Raw genomic sequence first — 15,339 nt, forward strand, 5'->3', positions numbered from 1 at the left:
TCCACTCAGTAAATAACAATGATTAACTAAGATAAAATATAAGAGGTGCGGAATTTTATAAAACTGTATTAATTACTACCACCCGGATCTGGAGTCACTATTCACGACAATTCTAGAATTTACTACAAGTAATAGTCTGAAAGAAATACAACTATCTGAATGAAAGAATACAACAGTGACATAAAAGGTAGATTGGGACTTCAAGGTCTGTGAACGCCGACAGATCTACCTTGAGCCTCCGGACAGCGGACCAATAGCAAAATCTCAATCAACCTGAGCCGATATCAAAGTCTGCACAGAAAGAGCAGAGTGCATCATCAGTACAACTGACCCCATGTACTGGTAAGTGTCGAGCCTAACCTCGGCGAAGTAGTGACGAGGCTAGGACAAGACACCCACATATAACCTGAACAGTATAATCATACTAGTGGCAACAACAGTAAATAAAGAAATAACGCAGAAATAATGGAAAGGGAATATACAACGGGGGAAATATAACATAAAGAGTGAGAATAAAGAAAAGACAGGATTAAACCGAAAATCCTTAAACGAATTGAGCAATTAAAACAGCAAGGAAAACTGCACGTCATCACCCTTCGTGCTTTTACTCTCAACCTCACCAAACAAATAAATAGAAAGGCACGACATCACCCTTCGTGCATTAAACCTCTCATAATATACACGGCATTAACCTTCGTGTTTTAAACCTCTCATAATATACACGGAATCACCCTTCGTGCTTTAAACCTCTCCTAATATACACAGCATCACCCTTCGTGCTTTACACTCTTCCTCACAATATAAATAATACATGCACGGCATCACCCTTCGTACTTTACACTCTTCCTCACCATATAAATAACTCACGCACGGCATCACCCTGCGTGCTTTATACTCTTCCTCACAATTCATAGAATCAATAACAACGGATAGAGAGAAGTTTCACAAAGAAATCAATATTTCATCAATAATTACTTTCACAATTTAACATCTCAACCTCGAATCAATATTCACAATTTTATCAACCTTAGTGGAAACGAATACAAGTCTCCCAATATTTCAACAACATCAATAAGCATGGATAACAAGATTTAAGACTACAAATTTGCAAGAATGGAATTTCACTCGCATGCTATGACTCGACCACAACGCATAGATACTCGTCACCTCAACTATACATCGTATTCAACAACAAAACACGTAGCAATTACTCACACAATACCTATTCCCTCAAGACAAAGTTAGACACAACACTTACTTTGCTCCGAAGACCGCTAAATTCTCAATCACAACATTTCCTTTGGAATTCACCTCTAAAACACTCGTATCTATTCAAAAATGACTCAATAACATCAAATATTGCTAAAGGAATCAATTATATTTCATAAATTAAATTTTCCAAATTTTTCTCCAAAAGGTTGAAAAATCGACCTCGGGCCTGCTTGGTCAAAACCCGAGGTTCGGACCAAATTTCTTTTACCCATTCACCCCCGAGCCCGAATATGTAATTAGTTTTGGAATCCGACCTCAAATTGAGGTCTAAATCCTCAAATTTCTAAATTCCGAACTTCTACCCAAAATCCTAATTTCACCATAACAATTCTAGATTCTAGGTTTAAATCTTGTTATAAGATGTAAAAGATTGAAAGAAAAGAGTTAGGAATCACTCACCTATGATTTGGGGAAGATTTGGTCTTTGGCAAATCGCCTCTTAAGGTTTAGGGTTTTGAAAATATGAAGAATGAATGAAAAATCCCGTCTAAGCCCCTTTTACTCCGCTGCAGGTGTCGCAATTGCGACCTGAGCTTCACAAATGCGAAGGAACAATCGCAATTGCGATACCCTTCACAATCCCGCTGCCTTCACAAATGCGAGGAAAGTGTCGCATTTACAACCACTGAACCTCGCAAATGCGAGTAAATATTCGCATTTGCGAACCTGCCCTTCCCAGACTCCCTTCGCAATTGCGAAGGTAACCTCGCAAATGCAAGAACTGCTGGCGCAGGCTTCTGATCGCAATTGCGATGAAAGCCTCGCAATTGCGGACCCTGTTATGTTCGCATTTGCGATGCCTGATCTCGCAATTGCGATATCAGAGGCCTGCAACAGGTTCAGTTATACCAGCAAAATTTCTAAGTTCAAAACATCCCGTGGCTTATCAGAAACTCACCCGAGCCGTCAGGGCTCCAAACCAAACATGCACAGAAGTCTAAAAAAATCATACGAGCTTGCTCGCGTGGTCAAATCGCCAAAATAACACCTAGAACTATGAATTTAGCACCAAATCAAATGAAATTCTCAAGAACACTTTAAAATTCATATCTTTTCAATTGGACGTCCGAATTACGTCAAACCAACTCCGTTTCTCACCAAATTTTACAGACAAGTCTTAAATATCATAATGAACCTGTACCAGGCTCCGGAACCAGAATACGAACCTGATACTAACAATGCCAAATATCAATCAATTCTTAAAAACAAATAATTTCCAGACTTTTAATTTTCATCAGAAATTCATAACTCAAGCTAGGGACCTCCGAATTCAATTCCGGGCATACGCCCAGGTCCCATAATTCGATACGGACCTACCTGGACCGTCAACGCATGGATCCGGGCCCATATACCAAAAATATTGACCGAAGTCAACTAAAATCAACTTTTAAGGCAAAAAATCTTATTTTCATTAGTTTTCAACATAAAAGCTTTCCGAAAACCTGTCCGGACTGCGTACGCAAATCAAGGCGGGTCATCACAACAAAATACTTCATCCACTTTCTCTCTCTAGAACACTCTCACTTCTCTCTAAAAAACCTCAGATAATTGCCCCAAAATAAATCTCAAAGCATATTTATCAAAATGGGGTCGAATTATGAAAATAGGAAACTTAACCCTCTAAACTCAGTTATGCCGTCGCACAATGGACCACACAATTGGTGTGCGGGTCGCAAAATGATCGCATAAATCGATGCCCAGAACTGGGCTGTTCTGGACCATTTTGCGGTCGCAAAACCATTTTGAGATCGCATAATGGTCGCAGAATCGCATTCTGGCAGCTTTTGGTAATTTGGTCATAACTTCTTGTAGGAATGTCCAAATGAGGAACGGTTTAAAGCGTTGGAAACTAGACACATAGACCTTTCTTCTGATAGGTAACAAACCATATAAATCATCATATCAAGAGAGGTATGCTCGTTTGAATTTTGATTTTATGCAAACTCACCTGAAACTTTAATCGATTATGAAATTTCCAACTTCAACATTCGATGCCGAAACCTACCGAATCAAGTCCGATTGATCACAAATTTTGCACACAAGTCATAAGTGACATAACGGACCTATTCCAATTTTCAGAATCAGATTCCGACCTCATTATCAAAAATTCAACCTTCGATCGAACTTTCCGAATAACGTCTATTTTCCAACTTTCGCCAAAATGCGTCGAATTGTCCTACGGACTTCCAAATCCAAATCCGAACATGCGCCTAAGTCCAAAATAACCATACGAAACTATTGACATCATCAAAATTCTATTTTGAGGCCGTTTGCTTAAAAGTCAACTCTTTGGTCAACTCTTTCCATTTAAGCTTCAAAATGAGAATTTTTCTTTCAATTATGAAACTCGACCACACCCGCGGGTCATAATACATATTATGAAGTTGCCCGAGACCTTAAGTCGTTGAACGGGGCGTTAATTCTTAAAATGACAAGTCGTGTCGTTACAAGAATAGTTTGACAACATACCATTTGAAATAATTCTTGAGTAGCTGATATAAATTGAGTCATGTATTCCTAAGACTGTCCCAATTTGCACTATGTTCTCTATGTTTCTTCTTCTAATAGGTGCTTTTCCAACTATAGTTTACTAATTTCAAAGTGAAACTACTAGATGAAGAGTACAAAGTGAACTTTCATATGCATGCATATAACTCTATCTTTCATAAGAGTACAAACTACTAGATGAAGAGTTAGACTTGCCATTACTGCTTCCATGCTGTTGGTGGACTCTCTCATTTTCCCAGATATTTCCATGTCTCTTAACTTTTCCAAGTCTTCTGCAATTTCGATTCAGTGTTTTGTAGTTACAAATCTAAAATAAATGATAGTGGCTATTTTCAATAATTACAGACTAAACAATAACTAGCTCGTGCTATTACCGGGATTGACCTCACTAAGTGAACCTCCTCAACTTGATTGACTCGCAAATTCTATGATAAACTTATTCGCACCGAGTGTTTACACCAAATTGTACCAATTTACCATGGGTAAGTGATTCTATTTGGTGAAAACATATATTTCTTAACCATAATTAAGTAAGAGAAATTTATTTACAATTTGGTGAAAACATATATTTCTTAAACATATATTTATTGATGTGTCATCAGTTGTAAGTAAATGGTTGTCCAAATTCAATTCATGGACCCAACACGTGATGGTACAAGCCAAGATGTGATGACACTAAAACAAACGTGCTATGATTTCTTAACCATAACTGAGTGAGAAAATTTTATTTACAAATACCTGTGATATATTTATTGATATAGTATAAACACCCGATAAAATTAAATATTATCCAAATTCAATTCATGGACCCAATACGTGATGGTACAAGCCAAGATGTGATGACACTAAAAAACGTGATATGATTTTTCTCGATGAGTCATTGCAAAATCATGATTTTCTAAATATATGATAAAAATCTCCCCCCTCCCCCCTCTTTGTCTGTGTGGGGGGTGGGGGAGGGATGGGGGTTATATTTATGCCAAGCTTTATTAACCGCGATCGTGAAGAAGGAGGGCTGGCGATCGCGAAGAAGGAGGCCGCGATCACATGGCTTATTTTGTCCTAAAATTTTCATCTAAAAATCTTAACTTTTAGACAATTGGAGATATTTGTGTCTCGAAAAATTAAACTGAAAAACTGAAATTCAGGATATACTTGCTAATTCCTAAATAGCAGCCTTTTAAAGTGGCTATCTAGTGTCATTTCTACTAGTTTTAATAGGTTTGATCAAGTCATAATACTTATAATTAAGGTACACAAATAGGAAAATAGGCTAGTTACCCTTAACGATTCTAGTCCTTGATCTTTATATGTCTTTCCTGGAGAATGAGTGATTTTATTACTTATTTTTCTTGTTTGAAAAATATTTTCCCTTCTCTTGATAGGGAGAACATTTTTCTCCAGTTGGAGAAAAATGAGTTCACGAGAAAAATATTTTCCAAAATATCTAAGTCAATAAAATATGAAAAAATTAAAAAATATTTCATACCAAACACACCCATAGTGTACAATATTTTCTCAGTTGTCTCGCGAGGACAATGATGGAAATTCAAAGGATAAATTTGGTTTCACCCATCTATAAATACCTAATTTAACACAAGAGAAGGAGAGATGGAAGTTGCTAAAATACTTCACATGAATGGAGGAATTGGAGACACAAGCTATGCAAAAAACTCTAAGCTCCAGGTATCATCAAACACCTTTTTATTCCTAATGGAGTTATAAACTCGCAACAATTATAAATAACAAGTTCTTATGAATTTTACTTATATATACTGATAGTGTAAAAGGTACAGTGTAAAACGTATAGTTATCATTTAAGTGATCTGATAGTATTTCTTATCTTATCGGTACATAAAGCTTAGACTTATTTCCTTTTATTTAACTAGCGTTTGGACATAAATTTTGTTGAAACTTAAAAAAAAGGTTTTTGAAATTGTGTTGAAAAAGGTCAAATAATGAAAAGTTGACACTGTATAGCCACTCTCAAAATATATAATACCTCAAAAATGTATATTTTTTGTATATATAAACATTATGTATGTTTCGTAGAAGAATGCAAAAGCAACGGCCAACAACAAACGCTGGAATTTCAAATTTTCTTGAATGATCTTCCTGGGAATGATTTTAATACCATTTTCCGCTCGTTGCCAGAATTCCATGAAGATTTGAGGAGACAGAATATGGGAGATGATGGAATATTTGATCCTAGTTGCTTTGATCCAAGAGTCTGCACTTTGTTCACTCCTCTTACAGTCTCCACTGGCTTTCCAAAGTATGTTTTTGTATTGTTAAGTAGTAATGCATTCATCTCATCTACAAGTTTAAAATATTAAAAAGAGTATATTTATTTATTTAATTATATTTTTAACACACTCCTGACGTGCGAGCTTAATTCAAGCAAAGAGCTAGTGAGGACCAGAATGGAATATTGTATGTAGTGTTGAATCCAATCTGAAGCTCTTTCGAACAAGCGAGCTTTTTGATGATCCCAGCATGTAGTTTTTTTATATAATGGGTGACGGCGTTACTCAAACCCTAGACCTCAACCTGCTTTAATGTCGTGTTGGAGTATGTGAGCAATTTGCATATGGATTCTAGGAGATGATGATGCAATTTTTCTTATTTTGCGGTACAAAATAATTTTGTGAGCAAACTTGAAGAAAAAGAACTTGAAAATTTATATAAAATCATAATCCTATAGTATTTGTTTCTTTTTATAATATTGTTTTTCTGAAATCAATAATATAGGTGTCAAATGCGGATTTAGGATATATAGGATAGGTTGTGCATAAGTTTAACTTAACCCTTTGCTTTCAGGGGTGGAGCTACAAGTGTAGCTAAGCTCAGACCCTATATTTTATTAAGGGATCTATTTAGTAAGTTATCTTGTCTTACATTTCAAAATTGATAAATTAAAATAATAAAGGGTAGCCCGTACACAAAGCATTCTGTATTAACGCAGGGTTCGGGAAAGACCCTCATTCCTAGGGGTGTGATGTAGACAACCTATTCTAATGCAAGCATTAGTGTGACTGCTTCCACAACTCGATCCCGTGACCTATAGGTCACACGAAGACAATTTTCACATTACTCAAAGGCAATTAAAATATAAAGTATATATATAAGCCCACTAGATGTGATTGAAGCATATTGCGAGCAATATGAAAGAGATTTTGTAAATTTTCTCAAGTTACGCTCAATAGAATTGGTGAAAGGTGGGCGTATGGTATTGACTGTGATGGGCAGAAAAAATGAAGATCGCTTTAGCAAAGCTTCTTGCTTCCTGTTGGAGCCTATGGTCAGGGCTCTCAATGGACTGATTGCAGAGGTAAAACCAAACTTTTAAAATACACATATAATTCTATACATAGTCATGGTATGAACTTTGTTAATGGATTCTTAGCTTTCCTATTGATCTTGATTAGTTCTAATTTAGTTTTTTCTTGGTTGAGAGTTATCTTTTTGGACCAGATCCTCTTTTATACTGCAATTTTATTTTATGTGGTAGTCCTGTTTGATTGGTGATGAAGTTTAAAAAAGAAACGAGATTGTGGTCTTAAACATGTCAATTTTCGTAGATATAAAGGTATGTCATTAGAAACAGTAAAATATAAAGTGTAAAGTTAATAATTTTAAGCATTGTTGTCAATGTGACTCTTAACCGCTACTCTATCTATTACTAACGATTAACCACCAACAGCAACCTCTAGCGGAAAACTGTTACTTATCTCAACCCGTATAATTCTTTATTCTGCCATGCCCTTGCCACGAGAATTGGTCTCCAAAAGCCTCGTATCTTGCCACAATTAATTCGATTCAGTCAATACCAATTATTATAATTAATTTTATAAGAAAATACTAATTTTCCAATAAAATTCGAAATTAACTCAAAAAATCGCCTGTGGGGCCCACGTCTTGGAACCCGACAAAAGTTACAAAATATGAACGGCCATCCAACCACGAGTCTAACCATACAAATTTCACCAAATTCCGACATCAACTCGACCCTCAAATCTTCAATTAAAGTCTTTGAAGATTTATACCATTTTCAACCCAATCTTTACCCATTTGAACTCGACACTCTTTCAATAAACCTTATTGATACGTCTAAATAATACTCTTACACCCAAGAATCATACTCTTAATCGCCCATCTTTACCCAAACTCGAAATTGAAGATTAGGGGTTAGAACCTTACATTTTAGGTGAATATCTTGTGATATTTCCTTGTTGGATTTCAAAGCTTGAACAAGATCTTGATGAACAATGTACATGAGCTTCTTCCTCTCTTTAGAATACTCTCCCTTCTCTCTAAAAATGTCAGATTTTTGCTCCAAAATGAGCTTCAAGAGCTATGAATCGAAGTTGGATCGGGTTATAAAAACCCAAAAAATGAAGCTCCGGATAGGATATGTGGTCGCATATGTGACCACAGATTGGATATGCGGTCCGCATATCGGCCGCAAAATTGGCCTCCAGAATTGGGAAACACCTGCCTGGGTTTGCGGTCACTATGCGGCCCGCAGACCTGTTTTGCGGTCACATAATGAACCACAGAACAGTTCTATGGTCGCATAGTCGACCGCAAAATGGAATCCAAAACGGTCCCTTAACTGCCTCACTCTGCGGCCATTTTGCGGTCCGCATAAACGCATTTTTTCTGCCACAAATTTCGTTTACTCCCCAGTGCATTATTCAACCCAAAAAGTCCGACCCGCGAAAAATTTGTATAACCTTTATACTAATTGATCTACCTCGGCACCACAAAACCTTAATTGTCTTAGAAAATATTCTCCGGGGTCATTACACATAAGTCAACATCCGGTCAATCTTTCAACTTAAATTCTAAACCTTGGAACTAAGTATTCCAAAACCTCACTAGACCCGAACCAATTACCCCCGGCAAGTCACATAACAAATGTAAGGCATAAATTGAGCAGTAAATGGTGGAATGAGGTTGTAATGCTCAAAACTACCGGTCAGGTCATTACAGGTTTAATGTCGTGTTGGAATATGTGAGCAATTTGCATATGGATTCCAGGAGATGATGCATTTTTTTCTTATTTTGCGGTACAAAATAATTTTGTGAGCAAACTTGAAGAAAAAAGAACTTGAAAAGTTATATAAAATCATAATCCTATAGTATTTGTTTCTCTTTTTAATTTTGTTTTTTTGAAATCAATAATATAGGTGTCAAATGCGGATTTAGGATATATAGGATAGGTTGTGCACAAGTTTAACTTAACCCAATGCTTTCGGGGGTGGATCTACAAGTGTATCTAAGCTCAGACCCTATATTTTATTAAGAGATCTATTTATTAAGTTATCATGTCTTATATTTCAAAATTGATAAATTAAAATAATAAAGGGTAGCCCGTGCATAAAGTATTCTACATTTACGTAGGGTTCGGGAAAGACCCGCATTCCTAAGGGTGTAAGGTAGACAACCTACTCTAATGCAAGCATTAGTGGCTGCTTCCACAACTCGAACCCCTGACCTATAGGTTACACGAAGATAACTTTAACATTATTCAAAGGCAATAAATATAGAGCATATATATAATATGATAATACTTATTTTGAATAAGTAACTATAACTTTTATTTCTCCTCTATTAGGTACCTGTTGGGATAGAGAATAATAAAGGAAATATTCACGTGGAAAGTACAAGCCCACTAGATGTGATTGAAGCATGTTACGAGCAATATGAAAGAGATTTTGTAAATTTTCTCAAGTTACGCTCAATAGAATTGGTGAAAGGTGGGCGTATGGTATTGACTGTGATGGGCAAAAAAAATTAAGATAGCTTTAGCAAAGCTTCTTGCTACCTGTCAGAGCCTATTGTCAGGGCTCTCAAAGAAATAATTGCAGAGGTAAAACCAGACTTTTAAAATACACATATAATTGTTAGTGGATTCTTAGCTTTCCTATTGATCTTGATTAGTTCTAATTTAGTTTTTCCTTCGTTGAGAGTTATCTTTTTGGACCAGATCCACTTTTATACTACAGTTTCATTTTATGTGGTAGTCCTGTTTGATTGGTGATGAAGTTTAAAAAAGAAATTAGATTGTGGTCTTAAACATGCCAACTTTCGTAGATATAAAGGCATGATATTAGAAACAGTAAAATATAAAGTTTAAAGTTAATAATTTTAAATATTGTTGTGAATGTGACTCTTTACCACTAATCTATCCATTACTAATGCTTAACCACCAACACCAATCTCTAGCGGAAAACTACTACTAGCAACCACCGCCACAACTCCATTACAACTCTATTGTCACAATCCAAAAATCACACCTGTCGTGATGGCGCATATCTCAATACTAGACAAGCCGACAACCTCAATAAATCACGATTTCCTTTTAGTTTGGAAACATAATATTCAAATACAATACTAAAAATCTTCCAAATACCGATACAAACACTCCCAAAACGCGGTGTCACTAAGTACATACATTACAAGTCTGGAAAACATGGTCTATAATGATCTGAGACCAAATACAATAAATAAGAGGATAGGGAAGGAGAGACAAGGTCTGCAAAACACGACATCTACCTCGGAATCTCCAGAAAATCAATTGTGCAAAAGAATCAACACCCGCGGTGTCCGGGATCACTTGGATCTGCACACGAGTAGTATGAGTACAACCAACTCAGTAAGTCACAATAATAAATAAAGAACTAAAGATAGTGATGAGCTTCACAGCTATGTCCAAATACAGTAATTTCCAACATAAAAAAGTAGGCATTCTTTCAAGTTCAACATTTAAAACTCCACAGTAATTTCATACCAATTTCGACTGAAATAGAAGATAGTGTCTTTCAGAAATTTCCAAAACAGTGATATATGTCAGCTGAAATGTAACGATCCGACCGGTCATTTTGAGCTTTAGCGTGTCGTTCGGCAGTTTGAGAACTTGAGTAGCTTCACTTCGGGTATTATGACTTGTATACGTGGTCGGAATTTAATTTCGGGAAGTTCAGAGTTGATTTGGAAAGAAAATTCTAATTTAGAAATTCGAAGCTTTCTGAGAAGTTTGACGGGGAGTGGACTTTTTGTTATCGGAGTCGGATTCTGATTCCGGAAGTGGGAGTAGGTCCGTAATGTCAATTATGACTTGTGTGCAAAATTTGAGGTCAATCGGACGTGATTTGATAGGCTTCGACATCGATTGTAGAAGTCTAAAATTTCAAAGTTCATTAAGTTTGAATTGGAGGGTGATTTATTTTTTTAGCACTGTTTGATATGAATTGAAGGCTCGACTAAGTTCATATTGAGTTTTAAGACATGATGGTATAATTGGTTGATGTCCTGAGGGCCTCGGTGGATTCCGGATGGTAAACAGATCGAGATTGGGCTTGGAGGAATGCTGGAGCTGCTGTCATCTGCTGTCATCTGGTGTAACCGCAGGTGCGGAGCCGCAAAAGTGGCCAGGAGGTTGCAGATGTGAAAAGGGAGTGGGGGAATGGCAGTCCGCAGGTGAATTTAATGCAGAAGCGGGCTGGGCAGCTGGGGGACTTCCGCAGAAGCGGAATATTTTTCCATACCTGCGGAACCGCAGAAGAGGTCTAGTGAGCGCAGGTGCGGAGGTTGCCTGGGCAGAATACATAAATTAGCTAAATCGGGTTTTGGCTCATTTCACCTCTTTTTTCTCATTGGAGTCGGCCTTGGGGGCAATTTTGGAGTGCCATTTTGTCCTCTTTAACGAGGTAAGTGATCCCCACATATTGTGAGTTAAATACATGGTTTATGCATGGATTTAAACATGAAAATTTGGGAAAATTTATGGGATTTTCGGTAGAAAACCTAGAATTTGTATTTTTGAATTTTGACCAAGAATTAGGGCGTGGAATTGAGAACAAATCATATATTGAGTTCATGATGTTATGGGCAGTGATTATCTTCAAAAAGTTTCGGAATCTGGGCATGTGGGCCTGGGGGTGAATTTTAGGAATTCTTCAAATTGGGCTGGAAAAATCATTTCAATAGCTAAGATGTGAACTTTTGAGCATATATTGACTATTTTATATAACATTTGACAAGCTTTGATTGTTTGGCACCGAGTTGAGGAGTTAAAGCACAATTTTGGACCGGAAAGTAAGCTTTGAGACGAGGTAAGTCTCCTGTGTAACTCTGTGAGGGGGAAAATATCCCTAGGTGTTGTATGCTGATGCATGCTACTTATTGTGGGGAATACATACGCGCGATGTAACGAGAACCCATACGTAGCTACATACATGTTATTGTCCGGGTAGGCTTACATTCACATCATGATGTAGCTGCACTATTTGAGCATTTTCTCGCATGTTAAATTCCTCTATTTTACATTTCTACTTGAGACTAGACTTGCTATTGTAGAGACTTCATGAGTTCATGATTAGTCACCGAATAACTTTACTCCCCTTACATCATGTTTCCGTCATATATATATATATACTTCTTCATTGAAAGGTTTTCGTTAAAGAAATTACAACTCACACGTTTATTCGTGAGTGGGGTCAAGGACCCGTCAAATCTTCCTATTCTAATGGGATCGGTGTATTCGCCTCAGCGGGATTATGTATTTCACCCTTATGGGATCGGGTCGTTCACCTCGGCAGGATTATGTATTTCACTCTTATGGGATCGGGCCGATCGCCTCGGCAGAATTTATGTACCACACTCTTATGGGAGCGGGCCGTTTGCCTCGAATGTTTAATAGATGTATCTATAGTTCGTGCCGTTCGACCATCGACAGTGCACAGTTTAAATATTTATGTTGGATCGAATCGTACGCCTCGACATTTCCTAAATCATATCCTCATGGAATCGTGCGTAATATTTGGCAAGAAGACAGTGTATCTGTGAGTTTTCCTGATTTGAGTAATGATAATCTATCTGATGAGATCCACTATATCTATATATATGCTCCGATTAAGGAGGGAATTTCTAATGGAGAGCTTGAGTTCCTCGTAAAGAAGGAGATTTGTACCACGTGATTTATCCTTGTTTATCTCATTTATTTACTCTGCCTCATATTTACTTACCTCTTTACTGTACCTGATGTTATTGGACCACTAGTGGGTGTCGATGTCGACCCCTCGTCACTACTCCTCCGAGGTTAGGCTAGATACTTACTAGGTACATGTTGATTACGTACTCATACTACACTTGCTGCACATTTTTATGCAGGTACATATGCGACTAGTGGCCTTGTGAGAGCAGAGGCGTGTATGCATGCGGGGACTTACGTGAGCTGCATTCCATATTACGATCCATAGCCGGCAGAGTCTCCTTTAGAGTATTTATAATTCTCCTGCCCAAAATTGTATTCCGGACAAATGCTGTATTTTATGTTACATTCGTAGTTGATGCTCATGCACTTGTGACACTGGGTTTTGGGGTGATTATGGGTTGTTCTGTATTAAATTTGTTAAGAATATTATTATTTACACTGTGAATACCATCTTTTACTATTTAATTGAAGAAAAATATGACTTCAAAAATATTAAAATGAGAACCAAATTAAGTATTTATTTTTGGCTTGCCTGACAGCGGTGTCTGGCGCCATCACGACCTTTAATGGATTTTGGGTCGTAATAACATGGTATCAGAGCACTAGGTTCACTAAGGTCTCATGAGTCATGAGCGAGTCTAGTAGAGTCTTGCGGATCGGTGCGGAGATGTCTGCACTTATCTTCGAAAGGCTACAAGGTTGTTAGGTGCACTTCCCTTCTTGATTCCTCATCGTGCGAATTGATTCTTTTGAGGCTTGTACCTTTATTTATTTCCTAGTCAATCGTATGTGATTTGAAGCGCTTGTTATAGATTGGGAATCGAGGAATTGTCATCGTACTACAGAGGTGGTGCAGGATGTTTCTGTCTGCGTATTTGATTGGGCTATTACTGTCGCCCGGCGGAAGGCCGTCCTATCCTTTCATCTCAGCATTAGTATTTCCTATGGTTTTGAGATTTGTTATTGATTGTTATGACAATTCGTGCGTTGTTATCGCACTACGTTGGTGTAATGGTAGGGTGCTTGTTTATGTGTCGAGGCAGTGAATGACTTGAAAGAAGGTTTTTCTCAGTGCATGATTCAGAAGTTCAGCATTTTATTTTCGACTAAGGAAATGCAATCGGACTAGGAATGTTTAGATTTGGGTTGATGGAATAACAAGACTTGGTATTTTCGAGCACGGTAGAGTTCTCAATTGTGATGTGGTGTCATCGTCCTTGTTGAACGCGTTAAGGTTCGCTGGTGTTATGGTCTTCTTCTATTCACCTTTGGGGCAGGGTATTGTGGAATAGTGTCGGGGAAGTGGCTGCCAGAGATCGCGCTGTGCAGAGATTCAGGATCGAATCGATGTTCCTAGTGTTGATGGTTCAAGAAGGATGATGTTCGGAGAGGCTTTAAAGTTGGTAGCGATCTATTGGTTCAAGTGCTACAGAGACGGAATTTGATTTAATGCAATAACTGGGCAGCGTAGGATGAGGAAGGACATGTGGAATGTGTCTTGTAGTGGTTAAATTTCTAGAAGGCCAAGTGTGAGAAGCGAAAATCGAGTAGTTGCTTAAAGGAGAGGGTTTGACCAAAGTGGGAGAGTGGCAGAGTATCATATGGGTTATGTGGTAGTATAGCTACACGCCTTGGGGAAAGTTTAGAGTGATTTGGGATTTATGGTGGACAGTCACTAGGTCTATGGACTAATCTAAGGAAGGTTGGATACGATAGAAATGAGTTGCTTGATATGAAGAGGGATGCAACATGACTTCGGATTTGAAGTGTATTATCGCACCTTTAGTTGATGTCAATAGGGACTGAACAGACTTGTACAGCTGGTAAATAAACACAGGCTCAGGATGGTTTACTGATTTTGTGGTGTTGACAGAGCTTCTACGAAGAATTCTACTGGCTATCCAGTAAGAGGTCGAATATGTGAATGTGGCTAGTGAGTCAGAATGTTCACGAAATATTTAACAGGAGGATTTCGAGAAATTTGGCAAGTCGATTATGCAGGCTCATGTCTATGTGGAAGGAGGAATATTGGTGGGTTCCGGGGTTATGTACCTGTAGCTTCGAGCTAAGTGGGAGAGCCCCACTGTCTACGATTGGATTGCATGGTTGTCTACTTGTGAGGTTTCTGGTTATCGGCATATTGGTGGGTTATTACAACTAAGGAAAGAAAACATCAGTGGTAATTTGAGAAAAGTATTGGAGGAATGTGTGCTATACTTGGGCCTTATCGGTTCATGTTCAGTTTTGAGAAGACTCAGAGTTTCTGCTTCTGGTGGAAGTAATGTACAAGGGAAACGAATTCAGTTGGGTGCTTCTTTGATAGGATGTGCACGTGCTGGCAGAGCGCTAGAGTTTGGCTTATACTCGGGACCAAGACAATGTGGGTGACTCTCAACAGTCGTCCAGGTAGGTTCAAAATTTTGAGTATAGTGCCTAAGGACTTGGAATGTTCTATGGTATTATTGGGTATGCGGTGCAGTATTGGACGAAGGGAATAAGTATCTTCGGATTCAGGGAAGGTCTTGCAGAATGGGTGTACCCGTTGGCTATGCTATGGA

The 15,339-nt window shown here is 37.9% G+C and overlaps 1 long non-coding RNA gene across 1 annotated transcript; it reads left to right on the forward strand.

The window, feature by feature from the left end:
- Positions 1-5,356: 5,356 nt before the first annotated feature.
- On the forward strand, positions 5,357-13,217 carry LOC142161751 (uncharacterized). Its single transcript, XR_012707170.1, has 4 exons — positions 5,357-5,466; positions 5,935-6,055; positions 9,401-9,655; positions 12,958-13,217. It is a non-coding gene; the product is annotated as an uncharacterized LOC142161751 (long non-coding RNA).
- The last annotated feature ends 2,122 nt before the right edge of the window (positions 13,218-15,339 follow it).

The sequence above is a fragment of the Nicotiana tabacum genome, unplaced genomic scaffold (assembly GCF_000715075.1).
Source record: "Nicotiana tabacum cultivar K326 unplaced genomic scaffold, ASM71507v2 Un00162, whole genome shotgun sequence".
In the NCBI taxonomy this organism is placed as follows: Eukaryota; Viridiplantae; Streptophyta; class Magnoliopsida; order Solanales; family Solanaceae; genus Nicotiana; species Nicotiana tabacum.